The sequence below is a fragment of the Lepidochelys olivacea genome (assembly GCF_965140295.1).
Source record: "Lepidochelys olivacea isolate rLepOli2 genome assembly, chromosome: 4".
In the NCBI taxonomy this organism is placed as follows: domain Eukaryota; kingdom Metazoa; phylum Chordata; order Testudines; family Cheloniidae; genus Lepidochelys; species Lepidochelys olivacea.
Genome location: NC_140414.1, coordinates 84,939,126 through 84,959,447, shown reverse-complemented (window position 1 = coordinate 84,959,447; position 20,322 = coordinate 84,939,126). Strand labels below are relative to the sequence as shown.

The 20,322-nt window shown below is 38.5% G+C and overlaps 1 protein-coding gene across 2 annotated transcripts in view; it reads right to left on the bottom strand.

Annotated features, from left to right (window-relative positions):
* TENM3 (teneurin transmembrane protein 3) overlaps window positions 1-20,322 on the bottom strand; it is a 615,209-nt gene that overhangs the window by 565,422 nt on the left and 29,465 nt on the right. The window lies entirely within an intron of this gene.

The following is a 20,322-nucleotide window of genomic DNA, read 5'->3' as shown; positions in this document are numbered from 1 at the left end:
AAATGTATCGGATTTCACTATTTCTTTCCTGAATGAATGTGTATATATCTCCTCCTAACTTTACTTGCTGTTTCTCTTTAATTTTCTTGTTCATATTTGGAAAATCCAACATCAACTGGATTTTCACACTTTCCTTGAGTTTCTTATGAAGCTTCAGAGCCTGCAGACCTTTGCTTCTCATCTCCCTTCATGAACACTTAACTTTCCTCTTGCTTTTAGGCATGTCTGTGAATAGTCCCCCATCCCCCGTGGAAAAAAGAAAAAAAGCTGTGAGTATTATATCTAACAAATGCAATTTGACTTTAAAGTTGTTTCAAGCATAGTATAGTATTTAAGCAAGGTAACAACTTGTAATCAAGTCACAAAAATCATTCGACAATTTTTGTTGTTTACCATAAGAAATTGACTTGCTAGAAAACACTCACACTACACAATATTAAGCACTTTAAATGTAGGAAGTTACTGAATGCAAAGTTTGAATTCTTCTGTGCGGGTATAATTATGTTAAAACTAGTGTAACAGCTGGAGTAACTAACATCTGTGGAGCCATGCCCTAAGCATCTCAACGCAGGGGGTTGGACTAGATGACCTCCTGAGGTCCCTTCCAACCCTGATATTCTGTGATTCTGTGATTTAACAAAAAGAAAAGGAGTACTTGTGGCACCTTAGAGACTAACCAATTTATTTGAGCATGAGCTTTTGTGAGCTACAGCTCACTTCATCGGATGCAATTTAACAAAGCAGCATTCAGCTGAACATCAGACATTTTGTTATGACATGCAAGAACTCCATATTTCAATATCCTGGCCTTGAAGTAGTGATTTATCAGTATACAAAAGAACACCGTGGGGAAAGTAAACAACATGACCAAAACGAAAAGACTGTATCTGACAGCAAATAAAATCCTTAACTGAGTTAAGTACAATAGCAATAACAGTGCTTATAATAAATTTATCATTGTGAAGGTTCCTTCTCCACTCTGAACTCTAGCGTACAAATATGGGGACCTGCATGAAAACCCCCTAAGCTTATTTTTACCAGCTTAGGTTAAAACTTCCCCAAGGTACAAACTATTTTACCTTTTGCTCTTGGACTTTATTGCTGCCACCACCAAGCGTCTAACAAATATATAACAGGGAAAGAGCCCACTTGCAAATGTCTTTCCCCCAAAAATCCTCCCCAAACCCAACAACCCCTTTCCTGGGGAAGGCTTGATAAAAATCCTCACCAATTTGCATAGGTGAACACAGACCCAAACCCTTGGATCTTAAGAACAATGAAAAAGCAATCAGGTTCTTAAAAGAAGAATTTTAATTGAAGAAAAAAGTAAAAGAATCACCTCTGTAAAATCAGGATGGTAAATACCTTACAGGGTAATCAGATTCAAAACATAGAGAATCCCTCTAGGCTAAACCTTAAGCTACAAAAAGACACAAAAATAGGAATATACATTCCATTCAGCACAGCTTATTTTATCAGCCATTTAAACAAAACAGAATCTAACACATATCTAGCTAGATTACTTACTAAGTTCTAAGACTCCATTCCTTTTCTGTTCCTGGCAAAAGCATCACAGAGAGAGAGAGCCTTTGTTTCTCCCCCACTCCAGCTTTGAAAATATCTTGTCTCCTCATTGTTCATTTTGGTCAGATGCCAGCAGGGTTATCCTAGCTTCTTAACCCTTTACAGGTGAAAGGGTTTTTCCTCTGGCCAGGAGGGATTTTAAAGGTGTTTACCCTTCCCTTTATATTTATGACAATCATATAACACATATATTAGTAGCTTTATCTTCCATGGATGTCAAAGCACTTTATCAAGACAGATATCAACCAGTAAACACAGATGGGAAAACTGAGGTAAGAGAGTATGTAACTTGACCAAGGTAAAATTGCCACTCAGTGGCAAAGCAGGAAATCAAACCCAGGCATCCTGAATCACAGCTATTTCCCCTATCACTAGACTATATTAACTCTGTTCAAGCCATATTATCTGCCAAATTTGTAGCATGAACTAAATATTTTCTCTAGAAGAAAAATACATCTTTCATTTGCTTTTAAAAACCTTCAGCTAAATAAGCAAAATAATAATGGGCCAAATCTTGTTCCCACATACATGCAGGGCTCCAGTTTACTAGAAAGTCAATGTTGACGCCTGCATGCCTCAGTATGATTTTATATTTCTAAAGTGTAAGAACTGTAGTATAAAATTGCAGGAACATCTTGAAATTGCATACTCAGTTGTACATATTGAAGAACCTCAGATGTAATTCCAAAATATATATATTTAAAATAAATGCACATCTAAATAAATATAGCAAGATTCAAACTCTGTTCATGCAATAAAAAGAACTGCGATGACTAATAAACCTTAAATATATGCAAAAAGAAAAGGAGTACTTGTGGCACCTTAGAGACTAACCAATTTATTTGAGCATAAGCTTTCGTGAGCTACAGCTCACTTCATCAGATGCATACTGTGGAAAGTGTAGAAGATCTTTTTATACACACAAAACATGAAAAAATACCTCCCCCCACCCCACTCTCCTGCTGGTAATAGCTTATCTAAAGTGATCACTCTCCTTACAATGTGTATGATAATCAAGGTGGGCCATTTCCAGCACAAATCCAGGGTTTAACAAGAATGTCTGGGGGGAGAGGGGGTAGGAAAAAAGGGGAAATAGGCTTGAATAGAGACTGGGAGTGGCTAAGTCATTATGCAAGGTAACCTAAGTTAATTGTATCCAATTTGCAAATGAATTCCAATTCAACAGTTTCTCGCTAGAGTCTGGATTTGAAGTTTTTTTTGTTGTAATATAGAAACTTTCATGTCTGTAATCGCATGACCAGAGAGATTGAAGTGTTCTCCGACTGGTTGAATGTTATAATTCTTGACATCTGATTTGTGTCCATTTATTCTTTTATGTAGAGACTGTCCAGTTTGACCAATGTACATGGCAGAGGGGCATTGCTGACACATGATGGCATATATCACATTGGAGGATGTGCAGGTGAACGAGCCTCTGATAGTGTGGCTGATGTTATTAGGCCCTGTGATGGTGTCCCCTGAATAGATATGTGGGCACAGTTGGCAACGGGCTTTGTTGCAAGGATAGGTTCCTGGGTTAGAGGTTGTGTTGTGTGGTATGTGGTTGCTGGTGAGTATTTGCTTCAGGTTGGGGGGCTGTTACTCTGCAACCTTAAATATATGCTAATGAAAATATTTTTAATGTTGTGATCATTTAATTCCACCATCATCTTTCCATTCTAGAGAGTTTTTTTTTTTTAATTTTGAACCATCTTGTAGTAATTTGATATAGTTAATTTTTTCCTCTTTGTTGCAGGTTTTGGCATTTTGTCCTCTGAATATTTTCTGCAGTATGCAATATTTCTAATTAAGCTACACATTTCTTATGTTATCTACTCAGCTATGAAAGAAACATGATTATTTCCAACCACATACTTACTAACTACAGTCTAGTATTTTAGACTAAAAATGTATTACTATAATTACCTTATAGTAACAGTCCAGAAAGTGCCAGAAGTCATGATAAACTTCGTTGTTATTTTGTTGCAAAAGTGTGAATTAAAAGCGTTTTCATTTTTTGTGTATGTAGGGAGAGTAATTTTTGTGCATATATATATATAAAGTAGTACTTCCTTGTGAATTGATTGAGCGCAAGTTAACAAGTGTATGCAAGGTAACAAGACGTCAAGTTTTATTCAGTGAATCTATTTAACATGAGAAGCAGAAATTTCCACAGAGGGAAGAAAATTGCCTTTAAGTCAGTTGGCATTACTCTGTTTCAGCTACTGGTTCTGAATGGGAGGACTAGATTATACACAATGTTTGGTACAGCTCAGAGTTGTTCAGCCTTGTACTCTTCAAAGGTAGAAGGGCTGTTCTGAAGCGTAATAGTAGAATTATAACTGAAAAGCACTGTCTTATGAGACCCTCAAAATAGGCTAACTATATAGCAATGTCTAAGAGCCCTTTCTTTCTTTCTTATCAAGACAACAAAGTATTTTTCTTTTTGAGGTCTTCACTCAAATTCTGACCTTATGTTCTCTAAGTCAAAGATCCAGTGTGACTCAGTGTCTTTGATGAGATCCAGGATAACATCTACACAATGGATCATTGTAAGGAAGATGTAAAACAAACAGTTTCTATTCAAACAAGTGTTTGGAAAGATTGTTGTGTTTATTCTGCTATACTTTCAACTTAAAACTTTGTTCAGCTGCCGATCTAAGGCTGAAGAGGACACTAAAGTTAATGTAACTGACAGAAGAGGTTACATGGTTTCGGCAATTAGCTAAATAAAAAGTAATCAAATAGATTAAACTGTCATTACAATACACAAAATGTATTTACTTTTTAGATGTTTATAGTCTATCATAAAAGCAGTCAACAAAAGAGTACAGGCACCCTTTTACATTACGTATCAAGAATTGTCGCTCAAAAAAAAAAGTCTACATGACACGCTGACTAAAGTCTGCCCTATGTCTTGTGGTTATTTAACCTTAGTTATCAATGTGCACTTGATGTCGCAGCTAATTCAGATCTACAGCCTCCCAATATTTAAGAAATAATAATTAACAAGGTGCTCAAGGAACAGAAAGACAAGAACTGGTGGAAAATTTCCAGAAGCAATGTGTTCCAGAGTCTGAGCACCAAATACAAGCTAGTTATCTATAAAGGTTAGCATTATGAAACTCAGATAAGGAAATAGTCTATACTGAACAACAGTTCTCAAAACCGGCAAAAGCAGCACTGTTTTGACAGAAAATGCTGAGATGATTCGGTTTCTGTAGTACAGAAATAATCTGAAATATGCTAGTATTTTCTGTGTAATGCAAAGAATCATTTAGATAAGGAAAATGAGAGTCTGTTCCAAAAAAACAACCATTAAAAGAATGTCATCAAGCTGCTTCACAGCACTGAAAATCTGAATTACACAGAACTTCAGTTTCCACAAAAATCTCGACTTTAAAAAGTCTTTTGGAAAGGTAAAGGTCCAGCAAATTTCCCAAAAGTGTATGGTATGTGCCAAATACCCTCCGTTTCCAGAATAAGAGGAACACTCAATGCAATTAATTTGTCACATCCATCCATCCACCCTCCCACCCACCTAGTTCCTCCTCTGATACAATGCATCAAAAAGTCCATGCTCCGTCGTCATTGCTACAACAAAATTCTGAGTGCAGAGATGGCATACCAAGTGGGTCAGACATGTTCTCTTTGTGGATTTTTTAAAGTAAGTTTTGTACCCAAAATGACACGTGTTCTTGGGGGCCACACAGCATATTCAGAATCTTAACTGTCGTTACAGTAGTCCCATTGACGACAATACAGCGTGTAAAGTAGGTGCATAAATTCTTGTAGGATTGTAGTCTAAGTGTTTAGTTACCACGTAAAGGCCTCTATTTGCAGGTTTGTGTAAATCTCCCAATGATGTTACTGGGAGATCTGCTGTGGATTGAGGGGAATATTGGTCTTAAATTTCCAGGCTTACATACCACATTTAAAAAATAAAAGCCAGCCCTCTCTATAAAACGAGTTTGTCTTCTCTATTATTTTACTCTATTTCCAGAGCTTTGTCTTTAACAGATTCATATATTTTAATGCTAAGAGAGACCATTACAAACATTTGATTTGATTTCCTGCATAGCACAGGCCATATACTTCACCCAGTAATTCCTACATGAAGTCCAACAGCATGTGGTTGAATTAAACACAGTATAGATTTTAGAAAGACATCTTGTAAAATATAAATAAATAAGAAAGACTTAGCACAAAAATCCAAGCACAAAAATGTGTCTTTTTGACCAGCTTTTAATATAACTTTCTTAGTTGCGTTTCATTATTACAGTGAACGCTAGTTACTTGTGTGATTCCTTATTTACTTGTACATCAGGTTATACTGAAATATGTTGTATAAACAGACTTTTTCTTATCCATATATCTATATTTAAACATTAATGATGAATAAACTAGGTAATGTATATGAATCTTTGCAGTACAAGTATAAAACTAAAAAACCCAATGTTTAAATAAATCTTGAAATTCTGAACAAGATATTCCAAAAGTTTCTGCTCTCTCTTTAAGAGCACTCACCCAAATTAAAAAAGAAAATGAAAGAAGACTGTCAATTTGGAATCAGTGAAGCACAGTAGGAGATTCTAATTAACATATTCCACATGGAGAGGCAATCAATAATTTTGAAATACTGAAAGTTCACATTTTGAAAAATATACTTGTCAAGATCAAAATATTTAAGAAAGCATAATAAAAAAATGTAATCCATTTGACAGATGTATTTAACAAAGTTCACGCAAGATTTTTAGGGAAAAAACAAACAGCCTTATTTGATTTAACACCCTGCTTCAATTGCACTATTCATTTGTGCATTTTATTGACAGATTGTTAATTTTCCATTAATTAATTTAAAGAAAATATTTCAATGAACATATACTTTATATTCAGTATACAGTTTTATAAAACTAGATAAACATATTATGTTCTTTAGGCTATCAAAATAGAGGTAAACACAAACACCACTGTGTCGAGGTGAAAATATAACCTTGGTATCGGATTATAAAGCCCTTTAAAAAAAAAAACTGGCTATAGAGACATTGCTCGTGTTTTCATGCAGAAAAGCAAACAATGGGAATACGAAAAGAAATACTGCACAATTACAATACCTTCATAGTTAGTGTTTCATTCAAAGCAAAGTGTGATGAGAAAGCAAATCACCATAGCAACAGTTTTACTAATCTAAAATTTACAATTATAGCTAACTTTGTTATTTTAGTCTTACTTCACTGAAAGCACGTATTTTGTTTATTCACTGTTCAAGTGCTATAGAGGCAACAGACTATAGAAACCTCTCTTTTCAAAAGATCACTAATAATGTAGTCTACTTGTCAAAAACATATCAATTTTTGTTGTTTTGTGAAGTGGATTCTTGCCTATATAGCTGAACTGAGACCATCTAACCCACCTTTGTTATGAATATCAAGAAGGACTTGCAGTTCAGCTCCAAAAAGGCAAGGCCAAGGATTTATAGAATAAGCCACTAAGATTACTCAATGCAAGAAAAAAAAATCCTATGATTCAACAAATACCTAGTGAAGTGATAACATAAGAAATTTGGCTGCTTGGCATATCAGTAATTTAACACACAATTCAGGCTTACATTCAGAAAACATGATTACTTTGCTAAAAAGCATTTAACTTAATGGAAACATTGCATTTGGAACTAAATTCACAGATTATATGTAGAACAACTACTCTGTGTATTAAGGAAATTATTTTGATATTTGGACTGGGTTGTCATGTCACTTATGCACATATTTTGATTTATGATACTGTTTTTACACACATGCTCTCAAAGCAATATTTAAGTGCTGTTTTGTTTTTTCTTCAATGTTTTTATGTAGTAAATATCAAATATTAAATTAAAATAGTATTTAAAATATGTACATGTAAATCAGAGGTCCAGAAATGCTTTCACAATATTATCTAACTCCTGCTGCGAGGAAAAGTGACATTTTAAATTTCACTCAGTGAAAAACCCAAGACCTTGCACCACTGACCTGCTAAGGTTTCAGTTCAACTTGGCTATATATTCCAAGTGAGTTTGAATGAGCAGACATTATGTAAATGGGCAGACTTAAATAAAAGGCAGCTCTCCTGTATTAATCCAAGGCCTGGGGTGCTTTTAGAGTAGGCTGGAGACAATCCCAGACACCTGGCTTTTGAAAGACCACCAAGGGAATATGTAAAGAGGGGTCTGTAAAAGCAGTCAGAAATTAAACTTCATTCAAGAGTTTATCTTAAAGAATCTGTACTCAGCAGCTTTTAAAAAGCTTGTTTTAATTATCATTCGATACTGAAATATACTCTTTCACCTCAAAGACACCAAATATTTTTCAAAGCTGTGAGTGTTGCACTCTTAAATGAAAGGTATTAAAAATACTCAGCTGAAAATAAATGATTTGTATCACAGCTCTGCAATGTGTTTTTCCCTTGGCATATCAAATATCCTTGGTCTCTAACCTCCAGTATTTAATTCTCTCTGAAAAAAAAAAAAATCATAGAAGTGTCTCTGTCCTTAGAATTTTAGAGATACAAATGTCAAGCTGTCTCAGGAATGTATAAACGCTGCATAACGATTGCTATCACTTCTAGAAAGGAACTACTATATAATCATTAACAACTCAGAGTTCAAATTCAGGAAGGTGAGGGGAAGCTGATACACCAGCAGCACACCACATACGCACTATCCTGACCTGAAAATTTTCCCTTTCTCCCCAACCCCATGAGATGGGCGGGCACGCACGCGCACACATGGCTTTTTCTTTTCTGCCAGTGAAACTAGAAAAAAACATGTGAACATGAATAAAGAAATAAAATACTAACCTTGAAGTTCCAATTTTTTTTCTTGCTTTTCTCTCTCTACTTCTATCTTTATTTCACCTCTCTCCTATCACCCCCCCCAGACCATTTGCTTTTTAGCGATTGTATTGATTCCATACCATTTGCTCCGTTTCACCCTTTCTATTGTTTCCTCCTGCTTATTTTCTACCCTCTTCATTCATGTGTATCCCCATTTCACTTTTTCTACTGAATTGCTCTTCATTTCTTTCTCTATTTCTGCTGGGCTCTCTAATCTTTCTTCCCTCTCCTATTTTCCTCAGGTCTTCCCCACATCTATCACTTGATCTCTCTCTCACACACACACACACACTTTCCACCCAGCCTAGTGTCTCTAATGCCTTGCTGTGACAAAATGTTAACAAAAAAAAAGGTGCCACAAGCACCTGACCTGTTTTTCCACACAATTTCCTTTTGTCTTTCCCTACCTTGTTCCCTGGAGGCTCCCGTACTCCTCTCCCAGGAGCTTCCTAACCTTAATGGTTCCCTCATTCCTCCTCTCCCCCCTCCCACTTCATGGGTTTTCACTCCAAAGGGTGACATAGCCTACAGTAGTACAGAAGGACCCCATATGTTATGTAGTTCTGTGCATGCATGGTATTCCATATATGCATTGCCATACATGGCTCAATTTGAGCCCAGGCAACTTGCCACACTTTTACAAAATCCTAGTTGGCCCCAAGATAAAAGCAACAAATCTCCACAAGCACGCAGGCAAAGTTTGAAGATACCATATAAAAAGAAAATATTTTCCTTTCTGACTTGTATATGTAGTACTGTATTATATGTATAGGTAGTATAATTTAATAGTAATAGTTTTAAAAAATCCTATGCTCTCAAACAATTTTATTTTTTTTTCGCTAAATTGGCTTCTTAATCCTCTGATGCCTGTTGACTGCCCTAGGGTAATAACCACACTAAACATCCATTATTGCCAAACCATTCAAACTATCCAGCTGAAAAACACTAGAAATTAAATTTAAAAAGGTTTGGAATAGGGAGCTGCAAATCTGTTGGGGCAGTCGGGAGCTCATCTAAACAGACCTGAAACTGTGCTTCTCAGCACGTTTACTGCAGAAATAGGGGTAGCACCAAGTGCTGTCCCATGAAAGGATGTGGGAGAAGAGAGGAGGAGGAGGGGTGGATACACTTTGGTCCAGACACCTTTTTCAAATATTAAAAATAATCATTCTTCTCTAATTCAGACTGAAAAGTCTGCGGTGTGTTTGAGCACCTCATAAAATGGTGTCCCTATCCTGACCAGGGCCTCTCGCTGCTATCCAAACACAAATAAAGGAGTTATAGCTCCTGCCCCCAATTTCCTCACAAGGGTACTCAAGTGGCTTCTCGTCTGACTACCGAATATGGAAGACCTTTCCTCTTACGGATTCAAGTTGGGGTTTCAGCCTCCATTCACTATTTGGAAAGATATCCTGGATCAATCTTTCCTTGGTGGAGCTCTACAATGAATGGTAAATCATGGAAAATTCTCCTTCTGTGCGCTGTATGACCTCTTTAAAAGGGTTTCTGCCCTGGGAGGGAGTACTCTCCTTTACATTAGGAATTCCTTGATATAATTCCCACTCTTTCTGTGACTCAGCTCTCTAAAGGTATGTCTACACTGGCACCACCATGACTGGCATGGGTCAGCTGACTTGGGCTCAAGGGGCATAGGCTACGGGTCTATAAAGTTGCAGTGTAGGTGTTTGGGCTCAGGCTGGAGCCCAGGATCTAAGACTCCATGAGGGAGAGCCCAAACACCTACACTGCCATTTTTAGACTGGCAGCCTGAGCCCTACAACCCCAAAAAGTCAGCTGACCCAGGCTTTGAGACTCAGTGCCATTGGTTTTTATCACAATGTTGATGTACCCTAAAAGGGCAGAGTCTTCTATGGCTGTTGATTTTGACATCTCTGAGCTCCTCTGAGAATAAACTCTGACACTGTTTAGCCTAAACAATCCATGTAGTCTCAACGGATCAGCAGCTATGGAATCAGTTTGAGAGTGGCTATATCTCAAAGTAATTAGCAATTCTCAACTTTGAACCTCTAAAACTGTTCAATTCCAACCGTGACAGTCATTTAATTTGGCAAAACACTAAAAACAATAACAACAAACAATAAAAACAATAACCCCACCAAAGAACCTATTTTATACCACTATCTGTCATGCTGACCTGAATTAATTAAAAATGGCTCAGCTCAATTCAATTTAAACAGAGAAACAAAAAATGACTTTTTTAATATTTAGAGAGGCTTTTGATGTATAGCAGCTGGATACTTTGCATCCTTTTCATTCTTACTGTAATTTCAGTAACTTGAGTTAGAGCAGGTATGACTGATCCTTGTTTCTTGTTGCTTTTTATTATTAATTATCATTAAATCAAGCTCTAAATGAACAGATTAATTTCAGCCAAGTCAAAAGCAAGCCTATTTTATATAGATATATTTTTCATGAAGTAGCTTTTAAAAAACTATCTAAATATGAAAAAAGTTAAAATAAATATACTTAAAAACATAAGAATGATCATACTGAGATAGACCAATGGCCCATCTAGCACAGTATCCTGTATTCTTACAGTGGCCACTGCCAGATGCTTCAAAGGAATTAACAGAACAGGGAAATCATCAAGTGATCCATCCCATCTTTCAGTTTTAGGGAAGTTAGAGGTTTAGGGACACCTGGAGCATTGAGTTGCATCCCTGACCACCATGGCTAAAAGCCACTGATGGAACTATCCAACATGAACTTACCTAATTCTTTTTTTAAAAACTTTGGCCTTCAAAACAACCCATGGCAACAAGTTCCACAGGTTGACTGTGCATTATGTGAAGTACTTCCTTTTGTTTATTTTAAACTTGCTGCCTATTAATTTCATTTGGTGACATCTAATTCTTATTTTACATAAAGGGGTAGATAACATTTTCCTATTCACTTCCTCACATTCATGATTTTATAAACCTTTATCATATTCCCCCCACCCCCTGCACTCGTCATCTCTTCTCTAAGATGAACAGCCCCAGCCTTTTAATCTCTGATCCTATGGAAGTTGTTTGATACCTCAATCATTTTTATTGCCTTTCTCTTCATATTTTCCTATTCTAATATCTTTTTCTGAGATGAGGTGACCAGAACTGCACGTAACATTCAAGGTGTGAGTGTACCATGGATTTTCGTAGGGGTATTATGATATCTTCTGATTTATTTATCCATCCCTTTCCTAATGGTTCCTAACATTGTTCGCTTTTTTGACCGCTGCTGCACATTGAGTGGATGTTTTCAGAGAACTATCCACAATGACTCCAAGATATCTTTCTTGAGTGGTAAAAGCTAATTTGTATGTAGAGTTGGGATTATTTTTTCCAACGTATATTACTTTGTACTTATCAACACTTAATTTGATCTGCCATTTTGTCACCCAGACACCCAGTTTTGCGAGATCCCTTTATAACTCTTTGCAGTCTGGTTTGTATTTAGCCATCTTGAGTAATTTTGTATTGCATGCAAATTTTGCCACCTTACTGTTCACCTCCTTTTCCAGGTCATTTATGAATACGTTGAACAGCACAGGTCTCAGTGCAGCTCCTTGGGGGACTCTACTATTCACCTCTCCCCATTCTGAAAACTGACCATGTATTCCTATCCTTTGTTTCCTATATTTTAACCAGTTACAGATCCGTGAGAGGACCATCTCTCTTATCCCCTTACTGTTTAGTTTGCTTAAGAGCCTTTGGTGAAAGTCTAAGTACACTGTATCAACTGGAAAAAGAAAAGGAGTACTTGTGGCACCTTAGAGACTCACAAATTCATTTGAGTATAAGCTTTCGTGAGCTACAGCTCACTTCTTAAGCTCAAATAAATCTGTTAGTCCCTAAGGTGCCACAAGTATTCCTTTTCTTTTTGCGAATACAGACTAACACGGCTGCTACTCTGAAACCTATATTAACTGGATCACCCTTATTCACATACTTCTTGTTTGCTAAATTTGAAGTCATTTCTGCCCCTACCAAAAAATGGGAAGGAAAGAGCCTGCACCCTCCTCCCCAGTACCAAAACCTTTAGTGACTCCTGGATTTCAAATAGTAGAACACTTTCCTGCATGCCAGAAGTCTAACTGTCCTTTCTTTAACTGTGAAACCAGTTCTTCCCTTCACCGTTCCCAACATTATCTACAATGCAGTTAGTACTTGCAATAATAAAACCTGCAAGCTCTGTATGATCTGGAACCTGGCCCCCTTAATACCTTCTTTCCCTATAACCCTCAGCAGAGCAATTAGAGAGAAATGGGAATTTTTTTTGTATTTTTGCTGGATGGAATTCTCAATAGAAGTCAATGGGGAAAATATTTCAAAGCATCTAAGTGACTTAGGATCCTAAATACTCCATCACTTGCTTATTAAAATTTTCAAACAAGCACCCCTCCCTGCTTTCTCCCATGCGTGGAAGAAGCTACTGTAAACCTCTGTAAAACTAACTGATGATACTCTTTAAAACTTTCTTTTTCCATGAAGCTTACAAAACAATTTGACAAAGGTTAGGCTGTCAGAATGCTGAGACCACAGCCTATCATAGTGAGACAGTACTGTCTCACTGTTTCCTTGTACTCACCGACAGTCTGTCTAAATCCTCTGTTGTCTTTTGTCTTAGTCTTCGATTATAAACTCTCTGGGGAAGGGACATTCTTTTGTTTGTTTGTATAGTGCCAAGCATAATATGGTCCTGGGTCCATGACTGAGGCACTATGACAACACAAGTAATAATTTTCAAACCAGACTTAAGGGCAGATTTTCTAAGGCATTTATGTGCCTAAAAATGCAAATAGGTGCTAGGCACCTAAATATGTTATGCACTCCAAATAGGTGCTTTTGAAAGTTTTACCTCCTACTTGTAACCAGAACACAATGAAAAAGGGATGAAAAAATATATCCGTTTAAATTTATCAGGGATTTATTGGCAGTAGATAGGCAGCTGTCTTGTTTTTATAATCAGTACTGAATGGTTATTTTATAATATTTGCTTTCTTCCTTTTTCACTTGATGAACTTTAACAGCCATTACGGTCAGTCCAATAAGTCTCTCAAAGTTTAAAATCTGAACTCATGAGTGTCTCAAAACTAAAAACAAAAACAACATTTTAAAATACATTTTAATGGTTTGGGGCTTGAGGACGAAAGCAATGTTAGAATCACGTACACGGAGTTACACAAATAGCAACTTTTTAAACTTACAAGGGCACTCAGTACTTAAGTATTTTCTTGTTTTGTAGTAGTTCAGCTACCTGGATTCAACAACTCCCACTACACGTATCATTTCAGTATCCAGAACCCTGCTACATATCTGAGCCAGCCTTATTGGAGAGGATAAAATTCCTATATATTTTTTTAAAACAACACTGCATTATTAAAATGATTATATTTAATACCATGCAAAATCATGCAATATTGTTTTAAAAAAAAAACAATTAGCCATAACTACGACTTACCAGAATATAGGCTGGCTCCAGTATACAGCAGAGTTCCATACTGGCTGCGAAACCACCAGCACAGTACAAACTGAGCCCTTTCACAGAACAAAGGCTGGAGGGTCTTGACATCAGGAGCTGCACAACAATTAAATTAAAAAGTTAGTTTCAAATCAGTAATATGTTGAATGTGGCTTTTATCACTACTATTTAAGACATCCAAAATAACATGGTCTAGGAGAGAGCGAAAGTAGGAAAATAAAGTGGCAGATTATATTAATATTTGCATGTCTCATCTGCATGCTGCAAGACCCTTCCCATAACATGATTCAGAGACAAAAATGGACCGAGGCATCTTTGGCAGAGTGATCTTTTTCGAGCTGCACTGCCAGGGAGCAAAAGCGTGATGGTACATTGCGCGTGCGGGGGTGGGTGGGGGGGGGGGGGAGAAGTCGTCCTTGAGTGAATGCAGAGGCATGGGACCTTCAAACACAGATCTTTAATAGACCGACCAAAACACATGGGATTCTCGGGGGATCTGAAAGATCTCAGGACAAAATCCGGAGCATCCTCTGGTGGAAGACTACATAGGAAATGCCATGACTTGCACTTCTGCCATTTTGGTATATTGGATTACATCATTCTCTAATAAAAGGGGCCATAAGATTAGTGTGTAAATTACATACCACGAGGTCTCCTCTATACCCATTCCATGTGTAAAACAAGATTAGAATATGCCTTTGCATTTGCTACTACTAAAGGACTAAATTTAATCTAACTCCAAATCCCCTGTATATTTTTAATTTGTATTAAAGCCAGAGCCTTAAAATAATAAATATTTTTAGAATATAGGTTGTAACATTCAAGAATAAATAACTTCACGTGACAAGTTAGGAGTCACACATTAAATATAGGTTCTCTAAGAAAAACAAATCACTATTTGATTATTTCTTTTCTAATTAAGCAAGGAAAACAATTCCACTGTAAAATATTTCTCTGTGCCAATTTAATGCGATACGTGACCGACATCAATGAAAATGTTGCTTCAGCCACTTAACGATTTACACAATTTCTATAATACGGTTGACTAATATGACTTTATTATAGCTATTGATGGAATAAATCTAATAAAGGTGGGGTTTTTTTTTAAACTTGGAACAAGATCAAAATGCTTGTATATTTCAGATGGCTATTGGGTGTAATAATTATATGCTAAACTAATTACAACTAAAGCAAAACCTGACTTACACCTAATTAAATTTTATTACATCAACATAAAAGATTGTCTTTTCTTTTACCACAAGGCACAACTGTAAAACGTTTAGCTACACACCACAATGAATGTGGATGCAGCCTGCCTCTCAGTGCAGCACATAGCTAAATGTATCCTACACACAGCTCCAAGGTAGACAAGACAAGGTAGACAAGTGTAGACAAGGTCTCAATTCCCCTTCCTCGGGAAGGCTGCCTTTGGTAACCTTCAGGAAAGGCTGCCAGGCTTTATTGGTTTCCTCTGACTTGTTTTCAGGACAAAGGTTTGATTAGGATACTGGAGTGATTTGAAAGATGTTTGTTGTGGTGAGTAGGAAATCTTTTTTAATGAATTTTAGAATTTATTAAACATGGTAGTATTTTGAGTTTTCTGGACATGACCCAGCCTGCTTTTATAAATCTAAATAAAACAAATCAATAAATTCTGTCAGAAAAGAGGGAAAACCAGAGACACAAAATGCTAATATATGGGAGGTGTCAAGGTTCCTCCCCCCACTCTGAACTCTAGGGTACAGATGTGGGGACCTTCATGAAAACCTCCTAAGCTTACTTTTACCAGCTTAGGTTAAAACTTCCCCAAGGTACAAATTAATTTTATCCTTTGTCCTTGAAATATCCAATGCCACCACCAAACTCTAACTGGGTTTACTGGGAAACGTAGTTTGGACACATCTTTCCCCCCAAAATCCTCCCAACCCTTGCACCCCACTTTCTGGGAAAGGTTTGGTAAAAATCTTCACCAATTTGCATAGGTGACCACAGACCCAAACCCTTGGACCTGAGAACAATGAAAAAGCATTCAGTTTTCTTACAAGAAGACTTTTAATAGAAATAGAAGTAAAGGAATCACCCCTGTAAAAATCAGGATGGTAGATACCTTACAGGGTAATTAGATTCAAAACATAGAGAATCCCTCTAGGCAAAACCTTCAGTTACAAAAAAGACACACAGACAGAAATAGTCATTCTATTCAGCACAGTTCTTTTCTCAGCCATTTAAAGAAATCATAATCTAACACATACCTAGCTAGATTACTTACTAAAAGTTCTAAGACTCCATTCCTGTTCTATCCCTGGCAAAAGCAGCGTACGGACAGGCACAGACCCTTTGTTTCTCTCTCTCCTCCCAGCTTTTGAAAGTATCTTGTCTCCACATTGGTCATTTTGGTCAGGTGCCAGCGAGGCTACCTTTAGCTTCTTAACCCTTTACAGGTGAGAGGATTTTTCCTCTGGCCAGGAGGGATTTTAAAGTGGTTTACCCTTCCCTTTATATTTATGACAGAAGGCATGAGAGTGGACTGAACCTTTAAGAGTAGCGTAACCAGGTGTCCGGTTTTCAAAAGGGACCCTGGAGGCTCCGGTCAGCACCACCGACCGGGCCATTAAAAGTCTGGTCATCCATGCTGCAGAGCTAAGGCAGGCTAGTCCCTACCAGTCATGGCTCTGCGCTGCACCCCGGAAGCGGCCAGCACGTTCGACACCTAGGCAGGGGGATGGGGGGCCTCACAGGGCTCCATGCACTGCCCCCACTCCGAGCACTGGCTCCACACTCCCACTGGCCTGGACCCATGGCCAATGGGAGCTGCGGGCGTGGTGCCTGCAGGTGAGAGCAGCGTGCAGAGCCGCCTGCCATGCTTCGGCCTAGGAGCCAGACCAGATGGCTACTTCCGGGGTGCAGCATAGAGTTAGGTCAGGCACCACTGACTGGGAGCCACTCGAGGTAAACCCACACCCCAACTCTGAGCCCCAGCTCTGAGCCACCCCAAACCTGGAGCCCCCTCCTACACCCCAAACGCCTCACCCATGACCCCACCCCAGAGCCTGCACCCCCAGATGGAGCCCTCCTGCACCCCAACCCCCTGCCTCAGCCCAGAGCCCCCTCCCACATCCTGAACCCCTCTGCCCCACCCCCAGCCTGAAGCCCCCTCCTGAACCCCTCATCCCTGGCCTCACCCCAGAGCCCACTCCCCAACCCCATGCTTCAACCCACAGGCCTCTCCTGCATCCTGAACCCATCATTTCTGGCCACACTCTGGAGCCTGCACCCACAGTTAGAGCTCTCACCCTCTCTTACACTCCAACCCCCTGCCCCAGCCCAGTGAAAATGAGTGAGAGCGAGCCACCAGGGGAGGGGGAATGTAGTGAGCGGGTGGCAAGGCCTTGGGAAGGGGCGGGGCAAGTGGCAGGGCCTCAGGGAAGGGGCAGGGCTAGGGTGTTCAGATTTGTGTGATTAGAAAATTGAAACCCCATTTAAAGAGCAGAGAAAAGGAGTACCAAAAGAACCAAGGTGGGGTCAACAGTAATCTTAGTTCAGAGGAAGAGACTGTTTTGGGCAGCTGGGGTGGAGTGGGGTTGGTCTAGCATCCCAGCAGATTACAGTGAAGTTGAGTTTTTGTTCCCATTTTACCATTACAGGCTGGCTTAACAATTGACTTTCCCTCACTATTACCGCTCATGCCTCTGCCTACTTTTCTTTCCACCCTCACTTCTGATATCCAGGGCACCAATATTTTTGTGCTAGGCCATAATGCACTTCTTGCTTGTGTCTGAACTGTGTGCAAGCTGACAACGTTGCCAGATCTCACAATTTCATCATGAATATCTTAACATTTGGGGTTTTACTGAAAGCCTCAGTTTCCGGAATCAGGCAATTGTGTGAGAATCTCAGATTTAGTTTGGGGTATGGGGGAACCAACAACAAAAGCCTAAGGGTCTCACCCTTATGGTTGTGGAGAAAGCCTTGAAAATGAGAAGCATAAACTCAAAAACAAAAAACCCTGTAAATTTATCATTAAAAAAACCTATTTTAAACCAGATTTATGGTTTTTAAACAACTGGGATTGGCTGTACTGGCTCCAAGAGCACCATAGCTCACAGGAGACATAGGACATGGAGATTTGGAATGTGAGATAATCTTTGGTGCACTAACTAACAATGAACGCAAACCTAATTGAAGGAGAATTGACGAAAATGGATTGCTGCAGAGGTGCACGTGGATCAGACAGAAACTACTCTTAGAGGAGAGTCTATTGATAGAGATTCTCTAGGTTTTAATCAGGAGGAGGGGATGAAAGAGGATAAAGTATGGGCCAGATCAGACAAGAAACATTCACATAAAAAAAAGAATCTGACACATCAGAAAAGGGCAGACAAATAAACAGTGACAAGTTTTTAAAGTGCTTGTACACAAATGCTAGAAATCTAAATAAGATAGGTGAACTAGAGTGCCTCATGTTAAAGGAGGCTATTGATATAATAGGCATCACAGAAATTTGGTGGCGTGAGGACAATGAATGGGACACACTCACTCTGTGGTACAAAATATATTGGAAGGACAGAACAGGTCGTGGGGGGGGGAAGGGAGGGAAGAGTGGCACTATATGTGAAAGAAAATGTAGAATCAAATGAAGTAAAAATCTTAAATGAATCCACATGTTCCATAGAATCTCTATGAATAGTAATTCCATGCTCTAATAAGAGTATAACAGTAGGGATCTATTATCAACCACCTGACCAGGACAGCGATAGTGAAGATGAAATGCTAAAGGAGATTAGAAAGGCTATCAAAATAAAGAACTCAATAATAGTGAAAAGAAAAGGAGTACTTGTGGCACCTTAGAGACTAACAAATCTATTTGAGCATAAGCTTTTGTGAGCTGCAGCTCTGTAGCTCACGAAAGCTTATGCTCAAATACATTTGTTAGTCTCTAAGGTGCCACAAGTACTCCTTTTCTTTTTGCGGATACAGACTAGCATGGCTGCTACTCTGAAACCTGTCAATAATAGTGGGGGATTTCAATGATACCCATATTGACTGGGTATGTCACCTCAAGACGAAATGCAGAGACAAAATTTCTTGATACTTTAAATGACTGCTTCTTGGAGCAGCTGGTACAGGAACCCACAAGGGGAGAGGCAATTCTCAATTTAGTCCTGAGTGGAGCGCAGGATCTAGTCCCAGAGGTAACTATAACAGGACCGCTTGGAAATAGTGACCATAATATAACAACATTTAACATTTCTGTGATGGGAAGAACACCTCAACAACCCAACACTGTGGCATTTAATTTCAGAAAGGGGAACTATGCAAAAATGAGGTTAGTTAAACAGACATTAAAACGTACAGTGACTAGAGTGAAATCCCTGCAAGCTGCGTGGACACTTTTCAAAGACACCACAATAGAGGCCCAACTTAAATGTATACCCCAAATTAAAAAAAACACAGTAAAAGAACTAAAAAAGAGCTACCGTGGCTTAACAAACCATGTAAAAGAAGGAGTGAGAGATAAAAAGGCATCTTTTAAAAAGTGGAAGTCAAATCCTAGTGAGGTAAATAGAAAGGAACATAAACACTGCCAAATTAAGTGTAAAAACGTAATAAGAAAAGCCAAAAGGAGTTTGAAGAACAGCTAGCTAAAAACTGAAAAGGTAACAACAAAATATTTAAGTACATCAGAAGCAGGAAGCCTGCTAAACAACCAGTGGGGCCCCTGGACAATCGAGATACAAAAGGAGCACTTAAAGGCAATTAAGTCATTGCGGAGAAACTAAATGAATTCTTTGCTTCAGTCTTCATGGCTGAGGATGTTGGGGACATCCCCAAACCTGAGCCACCTTTTGTAGGTGACAAACCTGAGGAACTGTCACAGATTGAAGTGTCACTAGAGGACGTTTTGGAATTAACTGATAAACTTAATAGTAACAAGACACCGGGACCAGATGGCATTCACCCAAGAGTTCTGAAAGAACTCAAATGTGAAATTGCAGAACTATTAACTATGGTTTGTAACCTGTCCTTTAAAACAGCTTCTGTACTCAATGACTGGAAGATAGCTAATGTAACGCCAATATGTAAAAAGGGCTCTAGAAGTGATCCCGGCAATTACAGACCGGTAAGTTTAACATCAGTGCTGGGCAAATTAGTTGAAACACTAGTAAAGAAAAAATGGTCAGACACATAGCAGAACATAAATTGTAAAGGGAAATCATGTCTTACTAATCTATTAGAGTTCTTTGAAGGAGTCAACAAACATGTGGACCAGGGGGATCCAGTGGACATAGTGTACTTAGGTTTCCAGAAAGCCTTTGACCAGGTCCCTAACCAAAGGCTCTTATGTAAAGTAAGTTGTCACGGGATAAGAGAGAAGAGCCTTTCATG